We start from the raw sequence: 25,557 nt of genomic DNA, 5'->3' as shown, positions 1-25,557 counted from the left end.
TCGTCTTTGACGGCACCCCAAAGATAATAATCCAACGGCGTCAAATCGCAACTCCGAGGCGGCCAAACGATATCAGAATTTCGGCTGATAATGCGATCTTCGAAGACAGCGAAAGATTGATCGTCGCATTCGCTGTGTGGCAAGTAGCGCCATTTTGTTGGAACCAAATGCCACCAATATCCTCCTCTTCAATTTCTCGGAACAAAAATTCGTTAAACATGGCCCGGTAACGCTCTCCATTGACGGTTACGGCCACTCCTCGTTTGTTTTCGAAGAAAAATGGACCAATGATGCCTCTCGACCAAAATCCGCACCAAACAGTGACTCGTTGTGAATGCATCGGCTTTTCTTCGAGTGCGTGCGGGTTTTCTGAGCCCCAAATGCAGCAATTTTAGTTGTTAACATACCCGCCGAGATGGAAATGAGCTTCATCCGAAAAGATGATTTTTCGGTAAAAGTCTTCATCTTCTTCAAGTCGATCCCAAGCCCATGAAGCGAAGCGAAAACGCATTGGTCGCAATATTTCCCAACATTCTTTGAGCGTATACACAACCATTTTCGTTCAGCGGAAGAATAAAACTAATTTTCTGTCAAATCAGATGACAGCTAAGTGTTACCATTCTTCAAATAATACTTAGTTCAAATCCGTAACGCTAGATGGCGGGCCCTGTATAACTGATTAATTTATTGATATAATTATTGTCTTTTGTTTAAATTACAAGTCTTCGGTAAAACGCTACAAACTTATTCCGCAACTTAATATTTTTGCAAGAAAAAGACTTAGTCCCGAAATCTAAAAACAAAAATACTTTTGCCAAATGAATTTTGTTGTAAAAATCAAGTTTTGCTAAGACAAGCTGTGTTTTTCTTATTTTCACAAAGCTATTTCACTTAGGAGCAGGCATACCTTTACGACATTGTTTGAATTTTAACTGGCTTTTAATTTTCAAAGTTCTGTCTAATATACACATACGTATGTATGTGTGTATGTGTGCACGAATGTCGAAAAGCACATTTTGTGTAGTTTTTCTTTTAAAGCTCGCACAACACAAAGCCGAAAGCTAGGGCATTTGTTTTGGTAGCGCGATTATCGAATCGCTTAGGTGCCCAACTTGCTTTCATCTGCTCAACGTGCACACACAACAGCAAGAAGAGAGAGAGATTCATTCATAAAACTTTTAAAAACAATGCGGTGTAAAATAAACAAAACAAAGATGCAAATGGAGAAAGCAAACATAGCAACGCTAAATGTCATACACACAACGAACAGCCAAGGAGGAGTGGAAGCGCCATGACAACGAAGTCAACAGATACGTCAGTGCCGCCACGAGCGGGTATGTATCTCACAGATACAAAATAAAAAGGCAGTCTCGCATTTTCGGATTCGTCGGCGCGCTGAGATTCTCGCATTCAGTTTGTCCACGAAAGCCGAGTCGAACGAGTGTGGCGTTCCGCGGTGCGCGCTACTCCCAGTCACAAAAACAAACATTAAAAAATTAAACCAAAAGTCAAGGAAAAAAAGGGGTGGTTTCATTGATGCAGTGGTGCAATGCTGCCGTGGTGCAGTGGTGATAAATATTTCTAGTAAAAGTAGAGCTACTGAAATTGGAGCAATAAATTCGCGCGTTTGTGTATTTATAAAAAAATTTCAACGAAAAATTCGCATTCGTGCGGTATTTACTTTGCTGCGAATACGCGGAGAAATGACCGCCCAATTTTCACCGGACACTCATATTGTGCTGGGCGATGCATGGAATAAATAAGTGAAATTTTAATTGAAAATTAAAGCTGTGCCTAATTGTTGAGTTGTAGTGAATTTAAGGAATTTGCAGCGATTATGTGGCGAAATGAGCAGAAGTAACAGGGCATGGCCAGTGGGATGAATGTGCGTACAAGTGTGCTATGTACTACGTATTTACATATTTACATACATACGTACATATATGGCCGCGAGCCAAAAGCTTCGGCAGTGCATGCATAGTCAGCCACAAAATCATAAGCAAAGTGGAAAACAAAAAATTAAATATTCATTGCGATTCGTTGAGTTGTGATCTTTGGCAGCTAGGCACGGTCGGTCGGTCGGTTGATCGGTCTTCCATGTGCATAACAAAGTGCTACAGTTTACAAAATCATACATACAAAGCGGAGATGAAAAAAATCTCAAGCCATTATCTAATTTCGCAACTAATTGAATAAATTGACCAGTACAATAACAAATTGAACGCATTCGCTAGCAATCAAATCCGCAACAAAGATTGCGGCAGCTCAAATAAGTGAGTCGTGTGTCAACGCAGCCAGTAAAATATGTAGCAAGCAGGCTAGAAAAGCAGGCCGCTTTGCTCCAGTAAAAAGTGTCGACACAAATAGCGTACGAACTTCCATAAATGTAATAGCAAAGCTTGTGGATAAAGCTGAAGAGCGCTGCTCAAATTGGAGTTTGCTGGTGGAGCGCTAAAGGAGCGCTAAAGGAGCGCCTATTTAGTGTTAGTCTCAAGTGTTTCACGCGTTGATCGAAAACAAAAAAAAGTAAAAGAAACGCGCTTCATTAGCAGTCGACGGAAGTGGGCTAACACGCAACGGTTAAAGGAAAAGGGAAATTCGGGAAAATCGATTTCTCATTGCTGGTGGTGGCATACCATCAACAACAGCGACAACAACAACAAAAACTACAAAAACAACGAAAGAAAAGCAGTCAAAATGATGGGGATGTGCTCACGAAAATCACATAGGCTTGACATTTCGACGCAACCGAATTCGGCAAAAAGTATATACGGCCAAAAACGCAGGTAAAAAAAATATATTTATTATTATTATTTATAGGGGATATATGTATACAATATCCAAAATGTATTTAATATTCATTCAAAATTTAAAAACTCACTTTACACACAAAATGCTAATCACATCAGGTGGCGGGGCGAGCTGTGGAGAAAACGTTTTAAGCGCATAATTACTGGTAATCTGTAGCATACGGAAGCGCCGCTCACCTATACACTTATACATATGTATGTGTGTACATTAGACCCTATCATTTTACAAGGGGGTGCAAAATAGTTCGCCTTACACCGCTGAGTTTAAAGTAGTTTTGCATGGTAACTTAGAAGACAAATTTCTGTTTTGTCAAACGTTTGGTTCACCTTTTTACCCTTTTCGTCATAACTTCGGCGTTTATAGTCAAATCTTAGAGTTTGATATGTCGATATTTTTGGCTCAAGAAGACACATTTTTTTGCCTGGAAGTTTTTTTTTCAATTTTAATGAATATATTACAGTTTTAAAGAAGAATAGATGACTCAAATTTCTAAACCATATCTCCTACCATCTTTTTCCGAAAATAAGACACTGTCTTACTTTCTTTTTTGGTCCAAAATACGCGCTAGAGCTTATTTTCGGGAGAGGGCAAAAATAAAAGTATATTTACAGGGTTGTTAATATTCGACGGACCCATCTGGCAGCCCTGTATCTTTTGACAGAGACGTCAGATCGCTTAATGACATACCGCGTTGGAAGCGTCAGTTCAAGCAGATTTTTACGATGGAACAGTACACGCCACGCAAGCGCTCCCAAGTTGTTGAAATGTACATTCAACAAAAGAAGTCAATTGTGAAAGCTCAAAGTGCGTATAAAAAATTAAATAATGTGAAAAGTGCGCCTTCTAAGAACACCGCTAAACGTAGGTTTTCGACTGGTGATGCTCTTTCTAATCCAAAGAGGCCAAATCAAAACCGACCAAGGCGATCGGATGAGAATATTGCTCTTGTACGGGCCAGTTTTGAGACGTCGCCAAAAACATCCCAAAATCGCCGTTCTCAGCATTTTGGCATTGCTCGGACCACTTTACAACGAATTACCCGCATTAATTTGCATTTATTCCCGTATAAGATTCAATTGACGTAAAGATTGTTGCCTGCGGACAAGCCTCGTCGATTGGAATGGGCCCAAAGGGCACATGGGTCCGTCGAATATGGCCAACCCTGTATATATTTTTATTAAATATTTATTTTACATAGAATACAGAAATTTAAATGTATTCAATTACAGTCATGTCACCGTCTGGAGCATCGTCATAAATAAAACTCTGAATTATATTCTGATTTTCTTCCAAATCCAAATCCTGTTGAATCATTGCTCCGAATCTCTCATGTCTTGTGATGTAGCTGCCGTTAAATGAATACTTCATGTCTAAGTAGCCTGTTCGTAGTGCATTGGAAACATCATTATCAGTTATTTTGTCCCATGAATTTTTTACCTCATCCACAACTACTTGTAAGCCTGAATTTACAAAATTATTTTCATGATTTCTCACCATTCTGTTTTCACTATATTCAGTAATTTGCATCCGCAAATGATCCTTGAATGGCTTGTTTATTGCAATGTCAAGTGTCTGGAGGTAACCAGTCATTCCTGTCGGAATTATTATTTGATCAATCTTCCTCTCAGCAAGAAAGTTTTTCATGTCTTTAGCGCGGTGAGTACTGGCTGAATCCCAAACTAGTAAACCTCTATTCTGACCCCTCAACAGTGGTGGCAGCATAAAATAAAGCCACTTTTTTATAACTGCTTGGGTGCACCAGACTTTTTCACTTTCAATGACATATAGTAAATACCTGAAACACGTTGAATCTGGTATTTTTTACCTTTAATGATTAAAATGGTAGAAGGGACGTAAATTGAGTAAGAAACCTTGAGGTAAACTGTCGTTTGACCTCCTTGGCCTAGGAATACCGCGGTCTCATCTATAGCAATCATGTTGGAGAGTTGGTATTTCGAAAAATCGATGCTATCAACAAAAAACTTAGATGCAAGTACACGCTTAACGACTTCATTATCTTCCAGCTTAAACAATGTTGTTGATCTCCTTAGAGGCAGTTCATATCGTTTAAGGTAGATATCCAACCAGTGTGACGATGCTTTAAATTCTTCTATGGATATGTCAAATTCAACTGCTGTTTCAAGGGCAAATATTTGAATATCAGTCCTGCGCACAACCAAAGCCATTGCCCTCCTTCCTGCAATCCATTACCAGATGCCATCTTCCAATTCAGAAAATAACGGCTGCCGACCAGATCCAACTCTGCGTTTTTTCTCATTTCCTTGGCCCACCAGTTGGCACAGGTAATCGTAGTCCACGCACTATTTCCGAACCATAGGGAGATTCAGCATCTTCTCTTTACAGATTTACACCCCTGGAGTCTTCCACGATTCCGTTTTTGTACTCGGCGGAATAGCTCTTTCGTTTTGTATTCATTTTTAACGAATTATTTTTGTCGCATTATTTTAACTAGGGCTAATTTTCGGAGGATGTCTTATTTTGGGAAAAATACGGTATCACTTCCGATTGCGACATATTTGTGTCTCGTGTTGCCACCACTTTCCTTTTAAATAATGTCATTTTCACAACTTTGACGCACCAGTATCCGCTGGCGTTTTGTGGATCTGATCGATATTTTTGTCTCAAAAAGGCAACTTTTTTTATTTCAAGGGTTTTTTGTTCAAGTAGACCGTTCTAGTGCTTACCCACTAAATCTCAGCTCCTACCACCCTAACGTACCATCTTCTTCTTCTTCTTGCTTTGCGCGATAACCACTTACGCGATTTTGGCCCAGTTTAACAAAGTGCGTCATACGTAAAACCAAGTTCTTCTCTCCCTGATCTTTCCAACCCAGAGGAGGCGTTCCTCTTCCTCTGCTACCACCAGCTGGTACCGTAAGGAATTCTTTCAGAACCGGAGCGTTTGCATCCATTCGGGCAACGTGACCCAGCCAAGGAAGCTGCCGGAACGTACCACATTAATGGCAGTAAATCAAGCTCGCCACAAATCATTAAACTTTTGCTAAGAAAGAATTTCAATTATTTCAGTAGAAATACATATTTCAAAAAAAAAAAAAATACAGTGATGGCGTTTTTACGTTTTTCTTATATTTATTTATGTCTTAAAGAGCCACGTTTTTTTTCAAAGTTCGTTGATGTCAAGTACCTCATTGTAGCATTTACCCTTCATATCCCAGTTCTTATTACACATTTACGTCGGTGGATAGGTGGGTAAGTGAAATAGTTGAAGTACCACTCTGGCAGTCCCCAAGTAGCACTAGAGTTGCCAAAGACTGTCGAAGAAAGAAGCATCCACTAACCTTAATCGTCTAGCTGCCAAACCTGAACATTTACAGAGAAAGTGTTCAACAGTCTCCTTCCCTGAAAGGTCCCTAAAACTTCTGCAATGACGGTTAAATGGTAAACCTAGCTCTTCCGTTCAATGACCGGTAAGCACAGCTGCATCTTATCTCACAGATAGAGCTCAATTCGTTCCTACGAACAATATAAAATCTGATGCCATGAAAATTACCTCAGATGTACCTGATGGTAGCCATCTCAGGCCACTCTTGTTCTTCATTTTTGTTAATGATATTTCATACGTTTTTATGGCATCGCGTTGTCTGACTTGAAAATGTACTGTCGTATAGGGGACGTAGCTGACAGTATATGATGACAGTAAAACACCTACATTTGATTCTATTTTTTGCAAGAAGCTTGATTTCATTTCAAGTTTTCCCTGACGTTTCAGTTTCCATCTGGATAGTTCTCCTCCATACAAGAGTACTGATAGTACATTTGTCTTAAAGATCCGAAGGATCTGCCCGAAGACCAGATAGCTTGGAGCTGTGCATACTACCATTCTCACAAAACTTTGTGAAAAAAAAGACATAGGAGTCATATCTACATAGAAATTCAAAGGAAATTTGTTTTTTTCTCTGGTTAGATCAAATCTCGAATATTGCAGCATTACCTGGGATCCATTCTATAAGGGGTAATCTTAAAGAATTAAGAAGGTTTAGAAGAGTTTTACTAGATTTGGCATTCATTCCCTTCGTTGCGCTTCTTGTTTGCCTTCTGTGACCATTGTCAACATTAGAAATGTGAAGAAAAGTTCCATCGAAACAGTGTCGTGTCAGTTTCGCGACTACAGGTTTACAATTTTTCCTGGTAAGAGATGAAATAGAGTTTATAGACCTAGCCTTGTGCTTGCGTAGTATGATTTTCGCGATGCTGCATGAGCTGGTTCTTTCCCCTCTTGAGTTTGCTTCTTGAATCAATGCTGCGTCTATATCCAGTCGTTGTTTGCAGGGAGGTGGTTGTATACCGACCGCGCTAACTAGTATATCCGCACCAGCTTTGACTAGCATATCAACTTTCTCGTTTCCTTCAATTCCCTTAAGCACTGGAACCCAGTAGATGGTGACTAATTTCTCAGTTCTTAGCTCATCCTCATCCTGTTCCGGCATTGTCGCACGCAGTGTGGGTTTGTCATTACAGCTGCTATTGCTTTTATGCCTGCCAGGCTGTGAATGTAAAAGTTTATTTGAGAGTTCGGAACAGTGCGCTCTATGACTAAGTCTACTGCTTTCGTTGCTGCGTACATCTCTGCTTGGAACGCACTGCAGCAGTCCGGTAATTTGTATGACTGTTCATAGCCTAACTCCGAACAAAATACTGCGGCTGCAACACCCTCTTCCACTTTGGAACCATCTGTGTATATGTGTATGTTAAAGGTGTTGTGCGTTCCGTAATCCCTTCCGCCATCCGTCCTTTTCTAATACTACCTTTGATTCCCTGTTGAAATTCGCTTGTGAAATAACATAGTTCAACGAACAAAACTAACACTCTCAAGGCTCTCATCATGCCCGCCCTAACGAATGACGCAGAAGATTGGACGATGATGTGGTGTCTCTTGAAGTGTTCCAGAGAATGATTCTGCGGAAGATTTTTAGATCTCTGCACGTTGGCAACGGCGAATATCGCAGGCGACGGAACGGTGAACTATATGAGCTTTACGATGACACAGACATAGCACAGCGAATAAAGCTCCAGCGTCTACTTTGCTTGGTCATGTCGTTCGAATGGCTACAAAGGCTCCGGCTCTGAAAATATTCGATGCGGTACCCCTACATTGGAAAGATCAAGGGGAGAAGGACTTTTTTTCACTCGGTGTTTCCAACTGACGCCGGTTAGCACGAGAAGAAACAACTGGCGCGCTTTATTAAACTCGGCCAAAATCGTGTAAGCGGTTATCGCGCCAATCAAGGTGAAGAATAACGTAGTTAGAGTTAGCGTTTAAATCTCTGCATATCCGCCTGTGGCCATCTGGCCTTTGAAATAGTTGGCTGTTGTCAATAGCCTAAGTGCAGACGTCTTTGCAGAACTTTTAGCTACTAAGTCTATTGGGTGAGGTTCACCCTACACCCTTTCACCCTTTCTTCTTCTCTTTACGATTAGCTTTTTCATGGTCCTCGGAGAGCAAAGGCAAACACTCAACTACATTGAGGACGTTATGTGCGCTGATTTTCGTAATGAAAATCAGAATTAATTCCTAAGGAGCCAGGAGTTTTATAAACTTTGCGATTTGAAACTACTTACTCAAGCCATGCGGGAAAAGCTTGAAGGTACCGGTTTTAATATCAACGCTAGAAAAACGAAAGCATCTCAATGAGGTCATATCTGCTACCTAGACAAATTTTGCTACCTTGGCTGCATGACCACCCACGAAGCTGGGTCGAGGGTAGATGTTTAGTGTAGATTAAAGAAAAATTTCTAATAAAAACTATCTCCCTTTAGAAGCGACTTAAAACTATAGGTTCTTCCTTTTGTGAACTGAGTGAGATACTTTTCCCCAATACCTAATAAAAGTTGTGCGCGCCAATTGGATACATAAATTTTTACTTATTCATGCCAGAACTACACTGGAAAGTTTGGCATTGCCTGCCGAGAGGCCAGCGCTTTTGAAGAAAACTTTTCTTATCAATTGATATTTTATATCCACTGTGTCCATCGAATCCGCAGCCAACCGGCTGGTTGTCACGCACAAACCCACTTAGCTATAGCGGCCGGCCTACAGCTCGTCTGTGCTTCCCGCTGTTTTCGCCGCAGCTGCGCTAGCTGCTATCGACCATGGAGAAACGGTAGACGTGAATTGTCTCGACGAAATGCATTAAATTCCATAGAAAAGTAGACTTCTAGATTTTTATTATTTTTATTATTCACCTTGCATTACAATTATTTAACAAGCTGTTAATTTCAGCTTTGTCACACTTGCACAACCTTAGTTACACTCACCGTGTGTACATATATACATGGCATTAGTCATGATTCAGCCATACACATTTGCATTTTTGCAAAATTATTTACTCTGTTGGGCGAGAGATACACAAGAGAAAGAGCGATTTATTTTTACACTAGGTGCATTCCAAGGTAAATAGCGGGCTTTTTAAAATAATAACAACAAATAGACCAGAACACTTTTTTGTTTGTTTTTTTGAGTCCAACTCAGTGTAGCTATTTGATTGATTTTCATGGTGGGAAAGCTTAAAAAATTATTGTTTTAAACTGTACTCCGGAATTGGCTCTAGAATTTTTGCTGCTACATCTTCAAAACGCTTTCTTTTCAAAGGAGAACCCATTTTTTCAAAAATACAAATCATGCGAATACTGTGAATTGTTAGTTAAAATGTAACATTTCAACACAAAATCGGTCACAAATATCGATCAATGACATAAGGCATTAGGGATCAAAGGGCCAATTTTAATTTTAAAATTTTAGTTTTTTATAATAAACATAAGAGAAAAAAAAATAGAATTAAAAAAAAGTAAAAATTTCATATGCAGGTAAGGTTAAGTTAGGTTAAATGGCTGCCCTAACTTGAAGCCCATTTGGACAAATACTCGAAATTCGTCCGTTGTGATATCATACAGGGGAAAGGAGAAAGGACAAGGGAAGCAAGAAGGAGCCTTGGGATTAGAGGATGATGACCATGCACTTACGACGACGCCAACGGTAGCTGATTTACGTTAATAATTAGCCGCATCAAGCTACCGATGAACCAGATGTACCCTATGGTCAAAAAGTACCGGGAAGGTAATGTTGACTGTTTTCTTCGATTGCCAAGGCATAGTGCACCATGAGTACCTTCCATCGGGCCAGACAGTCAATAAAGAATATTAATTATCCATTTTGAAGCGTTTGAGAGATGCTGTACATCGCAAACGGCCGGAAATGTGGGCAAACAATTCTTGGATTTTGTATGTTGATAACGCACCATCGCACAGAGCCCAAATTGTGCTGGATTATTGCACTAAACTCCAAGTAAATATCATCGTACAAGCACCGTATTCACCTGATATGGCCCCGTGCAACTTCTTTTTGTTACCCAAGTTGAAGTTACCACTTCGTGGAAGGAGATTTCAGTTGATAGATGAGATCAAAGATAATGCGACGAAGCTGAATGAGCTGAAGGCCCTTCGTAGGCCTACCAGGGGTGCATGGAGGATCGGGTTAAACATTGGCACATGTATGTTGCTTCAGACGGCTCATATTTTGAAGGAGATAAAATAAATTTGCCTGAAATTTAACTCTGTTTTGTTTTATTTAAACATTCCCGGTACTTTCTGATCATATTTAAACCCGCAATATCCGTAGGCGTAGCAAACAAATGAGAGCGCAGATGTCTAAATCTTTGCCAGATGAGGGCAGGGCAGCTGAGAAGAAGGTGTTGAGATGATTCCACCTCGTCCTCAAGACTGCTTCTGCAGAACGGGCTTGAGGCAATCCCAAGTCTCACCGCATGAACACCTAACGGACAATGTCCGGTAAGGATACTCACCAAATTCGAAACCTGGGGCTTTGTTAGTCTTAGGAGTTCTCTCGGGCGTCCTCGAACTACCCATGGCCAGAAGGATCGCGCGACCTTGCACGTTTGCGCAATAGCCCAGCACTCGCTGAGTTAACTCGAGGCCCATCTTTGTACGACCAGCTTAATCATCTCTCCTGTTTAACACCTAACACCTGTTATTGGAAAACCCTTACATACAAACAATCTTTTCTAATAATATAAAATTTAAAAATTTTTCAACTCGGACTTTAATTCATCGTGCAGATCTTCGCCTGTTGCAGCCCTTGCGTTGAAATCAGTGAACACAATTCCTCGTAATATTAAATTTGGAGTCAATACCACGTAAAAATAAAGGGTTTTCCAATAACAGGTGTTATGTGAATAGGATTGCGCTATACGGGGTTTTCCAATAACAGGTGTTATGTGAATAGGATTGCGCTATCGGGAGGTGAGTAACGATTTTTTATGGTCAGAATTGTATGGTATTAATCTGGACAACGTTTATTTTCAACAAGACGGCGCTACGTGCCACACAAGCAACGAAACCATTGATATTTTACGGGAAAAGTTTCCGAACCGTGTTATCTCTCGAAGAGGTGACTACAATTGGTCACGGAGATCTTGTGATTTAACGCCTTGTGACTTTTTTCTTTGGGGCCACGTGAAAGAGAAGGTCTACGCCAACAGCTCAAGGTCGATTCAAGACTTCAAAGATGGAATTCGTGAGGCTATCGAGGACATAGGGCAGCCACTTTGCAATTCGGTTATGGAAAATTTCATGAAAAGGATATTGTCATGTAAGCGTGGTCGTGGTGGTCATTTGCCTGATGTTAATAGGACTATGAATAAGTTCGTGCGGTTTTACAACAGATGGCGTAACTTGATTATTATTCCATCGATCCACATTTCCAAACATTCATTGGAGAGCTACTGTCGTAAGGCACAAACGTCAGTATAAGTTTTTTATTTGAAGCGTAAACAACAATATTTTTACCACACTTGAAAATGTCGAATTTCGTGCCAAATAATGTGTTTTTGCGGGGAATTCTTCTTCATTATTTTAATATGAAGAAAAAAGCAGCCGAAAGTCATCGTATCTTGGTGGAAGTTTATGGTGAGCATGCTCTATCTGAGCGAACGTGCCAGAAGTGGTTTGCACGCTTTAAAAGTGGTGATTTTGGCTTGGAAGACGAAGAACGCGAGGGTGCGCCGCCAAAGTTCATGGATACCGAATTGGAGGAATTGCTCGATCAAGATCCGGCTCAAACGCAAGAAGAGGTTGCAAAAACTTTGGGAGTTGATCAATCAACCATTTCCAAAAGTTTAAAAGCCATGGGAATGATCCGAAAGGTAGGCCATTGGGTGCCGTATGAATTGAAGCCAAGAGACGTTGAACGCCGTTTTATGGCATGCGAACAACTGCTTCAACGGCACAAAAGAAAGGGTTTTTTGCATCGAATTGTGACTGGCGATGAAAAGTGGGTCCATTACGACAATCCAAAACGTCGGGCAACGTATGGATACCCTGGCCATGCTTCAACATCGACGTCGGCGCAGAATATTCATGGCCTGAAGGTTATGCTGTGTATCTGGTGGGACCAGCTGGGTGTTGTGTATTATGAGCTACTGAAACCGAATGAAACGATTACGGGGGATGTCTACCGACGACAATTGATGCGTTTGAGCCGAGCACTGCGAGAAAAACGGCCGCAATACGCCGATAGACACGACAAAGTTATTTTGCAACATGACAATGCTCGGCCACATGTTGCACAAGTGGTCAAAACATACTTAGAAACGCTCAAATGGGATGTCCTACCCCTCCCGCCGTATAGTCCAGACCTTGCGCCATCCGATTACTATCTCTTCCGATCGATGCAACATGGCCTGGCTGACCAGCACTTCCGTAATTACGATGAAGTCAAAAAATGGATCGATTCGTGGATTGCGGCAAAACCGACCGAATTTTTCACAAAGGGAATCCGTGAATTGCCAGAAAGATGGGAAAAAGTAGTAGTAAGCGATGGACAATATTTTGAATATTAAATTTGTAACCATTTTACGTCAATAAAGTTTCAAATTTCGAAAAAAAACCGCACGAACTTATTCATAGTATTTCCACTATTAACGGCATACCTTCCTCTTTATAATGAAATAAACATCCGATCATTTATTCATTCTTTGAATAAAAAAATAACACCTCTTTTTGGGAAACCCTTTATAACGAGTCGCTCTGTATCGCTAATATCACAACTTTCATCAAGTGCCAGAGAACAGTGTGCGAATTTTGCAATACGTTCACTAAGCTTTCTTGCTGTGTTCTCGAATAAGTCTTCAATTTTCCTCGTAATGGTAAATCTTGATTAACTTGTTTGTAAAATGAGTGTGGGCACCGTCAATCGTCACAAAGAGTCGCGCATTAACGGGTTAAGCTGGTCAGTCGAACTACGTGTTCGTGGAACTGTAAAATAAACTAGCAGCGTATTCACTTTTAACTACTGCAAATAATATTGTTTGGGCTTCTACTCATCCGGCGCCCTTCACGCGGCATTCTGATGCTTGGTTTCTGGTTACCATGTTTGTAAACGAAGTTTTAATAATTACTTTTCAGCCTCATTGAAAATGCGCTACCAATGTTAAATTCTGAAGAATTGTTGCACTACAAGCAACTTGTGCGATAAAAATCGTGCAAAAGCTGGTAACTCAAATACTCAGAATTTTTATGCACAGTTTGTTATTATTTTACTTCCGGCTGAATACGCGCAGTATCGGTGGAAAATTACTCAGCTTCTTTGCGAGCTTCTCAACGCAGAGAGAATTTAACACTCTATTCCAAAAAAAAATGCCAACTTTTTATAATTGATTTTATAATTGATTGTGGCGCAATAATTTAAAACAAAATTGAATTCAATACACTGCCATAAATTGTGTTATAAGTTAAGTATGTTATAGATATGAAATTATAATACTTTTTTTTAATGAAATTAGTTTTATTTCATCATGTAGGTAAAAAAACAAAAACAAATTTTAATTTTCATTCGAAATGGTCACCATTTGCTTTAATACAAGCCTTCAAACGATTAGGCAATGCAGCTTTGCAGCACGCACGGTTTCCATGGATATTGACGTTGCTGCTCGAACTGAAGATTGTTTGAGACTCACCAAATTTCTGTGAGGTCTTCGAACGGTCATGTTCTCCAATCTGACCACAAACTGTAGGCCAATGGATTCAGATCTGGACTTCCAGACCACCAATCTTCTGCGGCTATGAACCCAGGAATATTGTTTTAAGCCACTGCTGGGTGGTTTTTTCTTTATGGGCTAGAGCGGAGTCTTGCTGAAAGATTCCACGCTCTCCATTGGAAAGAGTACTGCTCAACTGAGACACCACGCCTTCTAAGACATCCTCTTGGTACATTTTTGCTCCGGTCTTAACCCCTTTTTCCCCTTTACAAGACACTCCCCACCAAACCATTACAGTGGCTGAATGATGGCCACGTTGAACCCTTGAAGCAAGTTATAAGTTTCAGCATAAATTTTGGCGTTTTGCTTAGTAAAAATTTCTTCAACAGTGAACATTTTCTCATTTGTGAAAAGCATATTTTCATGGCCGTTGACCGCGTGCCACTGAAGAAGCTGCTTGCATCTACATAACAAAAATTATTTATTTATTCATTAATATCTATTTTGTCCCGTTCAAAGTAATCCTCTTGAGATATTGTGCCAACGTTTTTTCCAATCATCGAAGCATTCCAAAAAATCATTTTTTTATCTTGTTCAGCTCCTCCTTCGATGCCTTCTTTATCTCGTCAATCGTAGCGTAGCATCGTCCTGTCATGGGCCTCTTCAGTCTCGGGAACAAGAAAAAGTCACAGTGGGCCAGATCTTGGGGAATACGGTGGCTGTGGCCTCATTAGTGTGTTGTTTTTGGCCAAAAAGTCGCGCACAAGCAACGATATGTGAGCAGGGGCGTTTTCGTGATGCAAGAGCCAATTTGGGTTCTTCCACAAATCCGGGCTTTTCTGGCGGATTGCTTCGCGCAAATTGCGAGTAACTTGCAGGTAATATTCCTTATTGTCCGTTTTACCCTGTGGCAAGAAGTCATGATGCACAACGCCCCTGCAATCGAAGAAAACGGTAAGCAAAACTTTTATATTCGACCAGTTCGGTGGCGCGCTTTTTTGGTCTTGGTTCGTGCGGCAGCTTCCATTGAGAAGATTGAGTTTTGGTTTCCACGTCATAACCATAAACCCACGATGCGTCACCAGTTATGACTCTCAGGAACAAATTTGGGTCGTCGCGGACAGAGTCCAACATCTCATTAGCAATGTTCAGGCGATGCTGCTTTTGGTCGAAATTGAGCAGTTTTGGTACGAATTTCGCGGCGACCCGTCTCATGCCCAAATCATTGGCAAAAATCGAATGGCACGCGCCAATCGATATGTCTTCTCTAACGTTGATTCGACTTCATCAATTTTTTCGTCTGTTGTTGAAGTGCTTGGGCGTCCGGCAAGTGTTTAGTCGGCCTTCTCGGCCTTCTGAGAACATTTTGTACCACCGATAAACGTTGCGTTGGTTCAAAGTAGCTTCTCCGTATGACACAGTCAACATTTCGTTTTTCACACAAAATTTGATTCAGGTTCTTTGATCCATCTCTTTGAATAGGTAAAAATCGAAGACGAGCCGAAACACGTGCAAGCAAAGCAGCTGTCAACAATTAACTGAACATTCAAAATGGCCGAACTCGTCGGCATGAGAGAGAGACATGAGTACCAACATATCGCCACAAAAAATTGAAATTCGAATATACGTAACCTGCGAAAATTCAAAATTCGCGATACTTTTTGAACACTCCTCGTATAGATATATAATGGCGCGTGCACCCTTTTTGGGTGTTTGGCCGAGCTCCTCCTCCTATTTGTGGTGTGCGTCTTAATGTTTTTTCACAAATGGAGGGACCTAAAGTTTCAAGCCGACTCCAAATGGCAGATGTTTTTTATGAGGATCTTTTTCATGGCAGAAATACAGTCGGAAGTTTGCCATTGCCTGCCGAGGGGTGACCGCTATTAGAAAAAACGTTTTCTTCATTTTGGTGTTTCACTACGTTTTCTCTGAATTTCAAGTGGTAGTCACGCACGGCAGCCGCTGCTTGCATCTGTCGATCCTAATTTTCTTCAAACGCGTTGTCAATCGAGGACGACCACTTCTTTTTCTTAGATTGAGAATTTGCGAATTTGTTCTCGCCGTATGCATTGTAGAATTTGTCACAGAAGACTAAGACTAAGTACCACAAAGGCGCACAAAACTGCGAATTTTTAACTCCCACGTAAGGGTCGTGAAAAGCGGAATGCGACGTCAGCTGACACAAGCTCATTACAAGTTTCGTAAACAGATGCCTTCGAAAAGCTCTCAAAATATTCTGGCTGAATATTATCTCGAATGCTGACTCATGGGCCAAAAACCAATACTATCAGAGATCCGAAAAAGAAAATTGGACTTAATTGTCCGTGACATGCAACTTAGCTGGAATGAAGTTAAGAGATTGGCGCAAAACAGACCCGAATGGAAGAAATCCGTTGTGGCCCTATATTCCACACTGGAACTCTAGGAATGTATGATGATGAAGGATATGTACTAGTCCGGAATAATCCTGATGTAAAATAAATATAACAGTTGAAAGTGAAGATCTTTACATACAATCCGCGAAAAAGATATAGCACACGGTTATACATACATCTCATCGCATACTAACACGCTCTTGTCCGGTGTTAGTGAAATTTAAGGCTTGGGTGTAGTATTTGATTCGTAAGCTTATTTTTGCTAGTCATACGAGTATAAATTTGATTATTACCCAATCTTACGCCATGTTGCTTTTGTTAGGCGTAATAACTCTGATTTGTCCGACCCTTATTAGCTAACGCTTTTGTATACAGGTACGGCGTTTGTATGTTCCAAACTTAAGTATGCATCCTTCATCTGGTCTCCGTATTATACGTGTATGCCGGTAGAATTGAGCGAATCCAGAAAGTATTCTTACATTTCGCGTTGCGTTATTTACGCTTTTCGCATCCGATTCCTACATATGAAGTGCGAAACTTATTGACTTAAAATCATTGCGGAACAGAGAAATAATCTTATCTGTGTATTTCATTCTTCATTTGATCAGTGGTGCTGTTGACGGTCTGAGGCTTTTTGAGAGGATTTTCTTTAATATTCCGGCCAGAGCTCTTCTTTTTCTATGTTGGTCAATTAAAATCTCTTTTTGCTCGAAATGCTCATATTACTAGAGCCTTCATTCAGTTTAATAAATTAATACTTTAAAAGAAAAAAATTCATAAATTAATAAATTATCTCAAAATTTATAAAGATAGATTTTTCTTGTTCAAAAGATTGATATTTTTAAATATTTATTATAAATGGTTTAATTAACTTTATTTTGTTTTAATGTCTATTAATCTTAAAATATGTCAATTGAACCTATAAGAATTTGTTATATTCATAAATAAAGGGGTTTCCGATAACAGGTGTTATTTTCAATATTTCGATTTGATATCTACACTTTTGAAGCTGTCGTTTTTTGATATTTGACAAGTAGAAACTACGCCATTAATAAAAATGGAACGATAAACGCTTAAACAATGCATTGAAATTATTAAAACTCACTATAAAAATGGTGAAATTTTGGCAGAGACGGTTCGTAAAACTCGAACATTTTTGGGTTATCGTGAAGCACCTTTTCGGACCGCAATACAGAAATTGGTGAAAAAATTCGAGCTGTTGGGACAAGTTAGTGATGTGAAGAATAAAACCCGTGCACGTCGCTAAAGCACAGCCGAAAATATCGGTGTTGTAGCCGAAAGTGTTGAAGAAAACCCAGGTTTGTCCATTCCTCGTCGTTCTTTGGAATTAGGTATTCCCCAAACGTCATTACACGACATTTTGCATAAAGATTTGGGTCTTAAGGCTTATGAAGTCCAGTTAACACAAGAACTCAAGCCGGCTGATCATCAACAACGTCGTGTCTCTGCTGATTGGGTCGTTGAAGGCCCATTTCCATGTCGGTGACTTCGTCAACAAGTAAAATTGTCGGATCTGGGGCTCAGAAAATCCAAGAGTTATTGTTGAAAAGCCTCTCTTTCCGCAACGTGTGACTGTTTGGTGCGGTTTATGGTCCGGCGGAGTCACTGGACCTTACTTTTTCGAAAAAGAAGCTGGAGCAACAGTTACGGTGAATGGATTGCGCTATCGAGAGATGATTTATGACTTTTTATGACCGGAAATTGATGGTATTGATCTGGACAACGTTTATTTTCAACAAGACGGCGCTACGTGCCACACAAGCAACAAAATCATTCTTTAAATAGGAAAATAGCACCTCTTATTGGAAAAACATTAGTAATTAATCGAAGGAATAAGCAAAATATATAAATAAATGGCAATCTTTCAAAAAAAACATCGATTTTTGACCAAAATTTCGGCCTTGAAATGTTTGTAAAAAAAATATTTATTGGTGAGAAAAAATCTTCAATTAATTATTAAAAAATATGTTTAAGAAGCTCGTGTTAAAATTTGAAATTCTTTCAAATTCAGCTGAATCAGAATAGCTCACGTAACCAGAGTTATGACAGCGGTTTGTATACGAAAAAACTGAGTTATTTTTGGTTGTGTTGTTATGAGTTATGAGTTGGTTATGATCGAAAAAAAAAATACAGCCTCGCCTAATGTTGCTTCGCTGGCGTCTGAACAACAATCATTGCACAGATCCATAAATAAAAACGCACTCAGCTGGTTGTCAAAAAATGCCCACAGCTGAGGACACCTGATTCCAAAACGCTGGCCTTTTAAATTTCTTTCCCCATGACTTCACCCTATATAAACTTGCCTTGTGAATTGTGTTCATTCCAATAACGGCAGTTTTGCTTTTGGTATATTTACTGAGCAGAAAAATGGGCCCTCCCAAGAAATTTTTGATTTGCTCAAAATTTGAGTCCTCGTATTATCAACTACGTCGACGTTTCGATAATATATTTTAGTAGATTGCCCACGTTCGGCAAGCCTCAACTTACTGAATAATTTAACAGCTGAATGTCAACGCTCACTTATCAACCACTCTATTAAGGTATTCCCATTCCTAACTAACCCCAATGTAGAACGGGAAACAACACCAAATGCCAGCTGTCCTGCAGTCAACTTTCATGGCTATTTATTTTGTTGTTTACTGTTCATACACTCCTTTTTTTACTTTATTGGAACAGCATAAAACATTTCCAAAAAATAGTGGTAGGTAGGGTAGTGCTATTGTATGTAGTGACAGTCCTTGGCAAGATATAAATCTTTGTTGTCTCGTGGCGTAAGCCAGGCCGTCATGCAATCCTTAGGGCATTTTAATTGAAATTGTACAAGGTGGTGCAGAATTAATCACCAATTAATTTTGTTTTTGAATAATTTTTTAGTAAATAAAAAAATATAAAAAAATGTATATATGTATGTACCAGCACGAAACCAAAATTTTTGTCAGGGGATGGTTATACACTAGGCCGGGTCGATTTGTGGGGAGGCAAAAAAAATCGCCCATTGCTCTGTAAAAATCATATTCTAGGGATCAAAATAAGAAACTTTGCCGAAGGAACCATATCTCTAAAACGAATTCTGATGTCCCCCAATTTGGGTCGAACTTTTTAGTTTCTTTTCTCATGTAAAGGCCAAAATTGGTGATATTTTGAAATGATTGTATGGGGAACCCCCCAAGGGAGTTCCAGGGGGTGTGCCACTGGCATGGGTGGATCGACCGTCCAAAGTTAGTGGGGGTCGGTCATACATTTGGACTCGATTGGAGCACTCTAAATGGGTCAAAGTGGCATTTTTCGTTCGACCCAAATTGGGGAACATCAGAATTCGTTTTAGAGGTATGGTTCCTTCGGCAAAGTTTCTTATTTTGATCTCTAGAATACGATTTTCACATAGCAATGAGCGATTTTTAAATCGACCCGCCCTATTATACACATATAAGTATAAAATCACCTTCTTTCTTACGCTATTTTATCTATAAAATGTCAGAAAAACTTGGCAAAATTATGCAGATACATAACTATTAGGTTGGGGAATAAGTTCGTAGCATTTTACCGAAGACTTGTAATTTAACCAAAAAACAATAATTATATCAATAATTTAATCAATTATATATTCGCCGTTGCTGTTAACAACCTCTTCCCACCTCTCGGCCAATTTGTTGATGCCCTTCTGCCAAAAATCGCTTGGTCTGGTGTCAAAGAAGTTGTTGAGCCAGTTTTTAAGGTCCTCTTTGTTAGCGAAGGTTTGACAGGGAGCGGAAAAGATGGTAATCGGTCGGTGCAAGGTCTGGAGAATACGGCGGATGCTTAAGGGCCTCCCATTCGAGCTCTTGCAGTGCAGCTTTGAGAACTTGTTCAGCAGGTATATTCAGTCGAATAGCCTCATTCACGCGGTGTAGTTGGGCAACGTAGAGCTCCTTGTTGACCGTGCTACTCTTTTCGAACATTTCACAGTGCACCATGCACCATCATGATCTCCTTTGGCTAAAGATTCGGCTTGACTATATGCTTTTTCTCGTATATCCTGGAGCCACCCACTCCATTCTTTGCTTCATATTGATGTATAGCCACCATTTCTCATCTCTGGTGACGATTCGGTACAAAAAGCGCTGTTTATGACTGCGTGTTGCTGGATGGTGGGCGAAATGCTGAGAAGTAATTTGAAGGCGACTTTCTTTGTTTTTTTCGTTGAGTTCGTGAGGCACCCAGACTCCCAATTTTTCAGTAAGTCTCATTCAAAGAAGGTGATTGAGAATCGTTTTATGATCACAGTTTATTTTTTCTGCCAATTCATGACTGGTTTGGCGACCGTTCCCTTTCAAAAGTGACTGAAGACGTTCTTCATCGATTTCAGAAGCCTTCCGCTGCGGAACGTTTCGGCGACGTCAAAGTCGCCATTCACCATTTTTGAACTTTGCACATCATTTCCGTGCTGTAGACTCGCCTATGACACCTTCCCTGTATACGTCGCAAATGTCTCGGGCTGCTTCGGCCTCGGCGGCTTTTTGACCTCGATGAAAAGCAAACAAGAGCAGGTGTCGAAAATGTTGATTTTTGCCTCTTGGGTATTCCATTTTGAAGTCTCAAAACTAATAAAAAATGAAATAGCTCAAAAATACAATTAACATATTTAGTTTTCTAGAGCAAAAAGAGTTCTATCGAATGAATGCTTATCCTTTGCCAAATAGCAAGCAAATCGTCGTAAAATAAAAGAAAATATAAAAACGCGGTAAACTTATTGCCCAAGCCAATACATATGTACATATTTTTGTGCACATAGAAGGAAAACAAAAGCAATCAAATCGAATAATCTTCTATATATATAAAAAGAAGTTACATTTCCTTGGTAATCGTATAACTCAAGGACGGGCTCACCTATCCAAACCAAATTTTTATTTGGACTATTCAGTAGATGGTTTGTGATTTAAAATTTTAAGAATCGGATACCAGGGTCTCGAGAAATAGGCCAAAACGTGAACCCGGGTAACCCTAGGATGTGTTTGTACAATTTGGGTAGCAAATGGAAGCTGTTGATGATTCTATAGTATAGAGTATTTTTGATGCCGCTCCGTGACTAGGGTCTCGAGATATCGAGTATCCACATGAGTATCCATTTCGGCAAAAATGTAAAGCACTTATGGATTTAATTGTGAAATTATATGTATTTGGGGAGGTGCGTTGCCATATGTACTCCATCGAATGGCAGAAAAGGGGATTGCCGCACGCACATATACTAATTTGGCTGGTACATAAAATAACTCCGGATCAAATCGATAGCCTTATATCAGCTGAAATTCCTAACCACACTGCTGATCCTGGGTTATTTCAAGTTGTCGTTATATATTACATTTCCTTGGTAATCTTATAACTCAAGAACCGCCAAACCGATTGACACAAAAATTTTAGAGTTCTTTTATACCTTTGAGGAGGTGGTTTGTGTGAAGTTTGATTGAAATCGGTGCAGTTATGATATTTTATGTGAGTAATGGTTTCCTCTCATACGAAATGCCTGTATGGGAAAAACAATAACAAATACACAGCCGCTTATGAGCGTTTCTGTTGTACTGTTGTGGTTGTAAGTGTATTATGTTAATATTAATTTTGGGCGAAAATATAATAAAAACTGGAGCATTCAAGGAACTGGAAAAACATTTTTAACTTTATTTATTTTAGCATAATTTATTTAGCGTAAAAAATTTAAATGGAAATTAAAGAATCAAAGTTTAATTACAAGTTTTTAACGGTTCTTTCACCTTATCTGTATATAGGTGACCACCACAATCAAATTTTAAAAAAGTACAGAAAAGGCTATTGTGAAATCTTTAGAAAGTATGTTGAATGAAAAAAATCAACTAATTCAACTGTTTAAACATTTTACGAGTTCTATAAAGAAAACTTAATATGAAAAATTTCTTGCGATATAAAAAAAACATTTTATGTATGGTGGTGCGAAGCCCACTGGGTGATGCTAGTTAATAATAAAATAAAAAACAAAATTTGTTTGATGAAAGGCAATTAAGTCAATGGATCAAATGAAGACTTTTAGTGACATAAACATAAAAAAACTATAACAAGATATAAAAAACTAATGGGTGATCAATTTAGAGGTATCGGCCAGCGCAAGGCCAGATGTGTACAAAGAACCAGATTCCAAAAAATATAAATTTGGTTGTTTGATCCTATGCTAATTTTTACTAGCTGAAATTTCTCTAGCTCGAAATGAACTCTCACCTTTTTTTTATGTGATGGATAAAAATTAGGAATTACTGGCCTAAGTTAGGAATTGCTATTACAACTTTTTGTGTTATCGAACGCAACTATGGTTTACTATATTGTCTGCTTACTTATTCATTTTTATGTTGATTTGCTTCCATATAAGAATATGTTTAGAGTAACGCTTTTAACAGAAGTGGTAAGAATTTTTCGATAAAAAAAGTTTGCTGGTACTAAAATTTTCAGTAACAGCCAGAATAGCCTGTTAGTGTCACTATTAACTGCTATGACGCCTAGGTTATTTTCGCAGTAACCGAAAAGATCGGGTGTCGTTTACGATAAATTTGAAATTCATATGCACTGCATCAATAAATTGTAAATACAGCAGCAACTTTGGAAAATAAAACGCAACTTTGGTATTAAAACGTTTACCATCATAATTTTTTTAGCATTTCTTTTTTACATATGTAATTGGCAAAAATAACAAAAAAATTCCAACAAAACTATTTAGTTTATTTATAATAAAAATACCACAAAATTATATTCAATATCTTGCATCTTAAAAATTGTAAATACAGTAGGAAAAAATGCATGTCTACTAGGGCGGGTCGATTTAAAAATCGCTCATTGCTCTATGAAAATCGTATTCTAGGGATCAAAATAAGAAACTTTGCCGAAGGAACCATACCCCTAAAACGAATTCTGATGTCCCTCAATTTGGGGCGAACGAAAAATCCCACTTTGACCCATTTAGAGTGCTCCAATCGAGTCCAAATGTATGACCGACCCCCACTAACTTTGGACGGCCGATCCACCCATGGCAGTGGCACACCCCCTGGAACTCCCCTGGGGGGTTCCCCATACAATCATTTCAAAATATCATCATTTTTGGCCTTTACATGAAAAAATCAGCTAAATGGCTATGTTTTTTCTTTATTTTTATTTATTTATAATAATATTTATTATTTATAATAATATCTATTGTATTTTTTCTCTTAAGAAATTTATTTAGTCAGAACATATGTAAATGAAAAAATTAATTTAGAAAAGAGAACTAAAAAGTTCGACCCAAATTGGGGTACATCAGAATTCGTTTTAGAGGTATGGCTCCTTCGGCAAAGTTTCTTATTTTGATCCCTAGAATACGATTTTCACAGAGCAATGGGCGATTTTTTTGCCTCCCCACAAAAGACACTAAAAGTTCGACCCAAATTGGGGTACATCAGAATTCGTTTTAAAGGTATAGTTCCTTCGGCAAAGTTTCTTATTTTGATCCCTAGAATACGATTTTCACAGAGCAATGCGCGATTTTTTTGCCTCCCCACAAATCGACCCGGCCTAATGTCTACTCATAAATAAAAAGTTGCCAATAGGATGTGTTGTATACTTTTCCATAAATTATATGTACTTTTAAGTCGACCTCACATAGAAAGCACCAACTTTTTTGTTTCGTCCCACAAATATTCGATCGGATTAAGATCCAGAGACTGGAAGCGATGTTGGAGCACAGATTTACAATTGTAAAGCAAATAATTTCGGATAATCTCAGAATTATGCTAGGGGTCACTGCCTTGCATCACCTTAAAATCTTAGTCGAGACCCAGTTTTTTGGCATTTGGCTGTAAATTAGCTTTTAAAACGGATAAATATTGAAATCTATCCACAGCACTTTTCACAAATGCAAGATTGCCTACTGCGTTCGCTGCCATTGTGGCCCAAACCATTACACAGCCACCAGCGTATTTGATCGCAGAAGTATGGTTTTTCTTCCTCAGCGCAGAATTCGCTTTTATCCATACAAAACTTTTCCCATCTGACCCAAATATATTATATTTACTTTCATCCATAAATAAAACATCTTTCCAAAAGTCATCCGATTTATCAACGTAGGTTTTTGCTTACTCCAATAGCTTTGCTACATTGTTCGCTGATATAAGTGGTTTCTTTCGTGAAACATATCTGTTGCATCCTTTTAATTTTAGGTGATTTCTGGTTTGCGGGTTAATAAGTGCTCTTCCAGTTTTCTCAAGGCTCTCTGCAATCTTGGGTGCTCCGATTTTTGGGTCAGCTTTAATCATTCGTTCGATTGCTCGCATGTCTTCTTCATTATTTTTTATTTGCCCTTTATGTTTTCATGGACTATTTGGCACGTGGTTTGTCAACGATTGCAGATATTTCAGTTGTTAACTTTAAAATTAATTTGTATTCATCAACCAACACCAAATAATCAATTCACAAAGAGAAAAATTGTTTTCTTATGAACTAGCTCGTATGAAAAAAAAATAAATAAAGCAAATATGATAAAATGGAAAATAACGAGTTGGGCATCACATGATTTTTTGTCCACAATTATTTGTTCCATTCCATCATCGCTGTCAGATGAGGAGCATTCCATTAACAATTGTATTGTGAGTGTGACTGCCACAGCTCTCTTCATACATATCTTGCTTCCGTCTATGCATGTAGGTATGTACGTATATTGCCAAATTAGTTAATGACCAAGGAGTACAAGCATACATTCTGTCAAAAAATTATCGGGAATAAAAAGCGCGCGTTGCGCAGATGTATAATTTTTATTTGCTGGAATGTTGGTATAACTGCTTACTATAGCGTCACAGAGTTTGAGCGTCATCTGTCCATTACCTTGTTTTTGGCATTTAATTATATCAGTCCACTGCAGTTGTGCTCTGTGATTTTCACTATGGATAAAATATCGAACAAAAAATTTTTCTTAAATTTTGTGTTTTTAACGAGATTTCGTGTGCCGAATCAATGAAAATGTTGTAGAAAGTCTATGGCGAGTGTGTTTTATCAAAAACAATGGTCTACGAGTGGTATAAGGCTTTTGCAGAGGGCCGAGAAGTCGTGGAAGATTTGCCCCGATCTGGTCGCCCATCAACGTCTTCAACGGATGAAAACGTCAACAAAGTCAAGGAAATGGTGCTGGAAACCCATCATTTAAGTTTGAGGGAGGTAGTTCGTGACCTTAGCGTGTCTCACGAATCAATTCGCAACATTTTACACCTTCAATTGAGCATGAGACGCCTAGACGCGTGGCTGCTCGACTCGTTCCAAGAGAGTTGAATTTCTTTCAAACAACTCAATGAATAGATG

General features: G+C 39.1%; 1 protein-coding gene across 4 annotated transcripts in view; it reads left to right on the top strand.

The window, feature by feature from the left end:
* Positions 1-1,236: 1,236 nt before the first annotated feature.
* The window catches only part of LOC128855761 (alpha-1,6-mannosyl-glycoprotein 2-beta-N-acetylglucosaminyltransferase), a 64,076-nt gene continuing 39,755 nt past the window's right edge, over positions 1,237-25,557 (top strand). The window contains exon 1 of one of the 4 annotated variants that reach the window (XM_054090922.1): positions 1,237-2,786. The gene's annotated coding sequence lies outside the window, so the exon portion shown is untranslated. The remainder of the gene's footprint in view (positions 2,787-25,557) is intronic. The other 3 variants (XM_054090923.1, XM_054090924.1, XM_054090925.1) reach the window with 3 other exon arrangements.

This window comes from Anastrepha ludens, chromosome 2 (assembly GCF_028408465.1).
Source record: "Anastrepha ludens isolate Willacy chromosome 2, idAnaLude1.1, whole genome shotgun sequence".
Lineage (NCBI taxonomy): Eukaryota > Metazoa > Arthropoda > Insecta > Diptera > Tephritidae > Anastrepha > Anastrepha ludens.
Note: the sequence above shows the minus strand (reverse complement) of the source record. Positions and strands in the feature narration are given on the sequence as shown.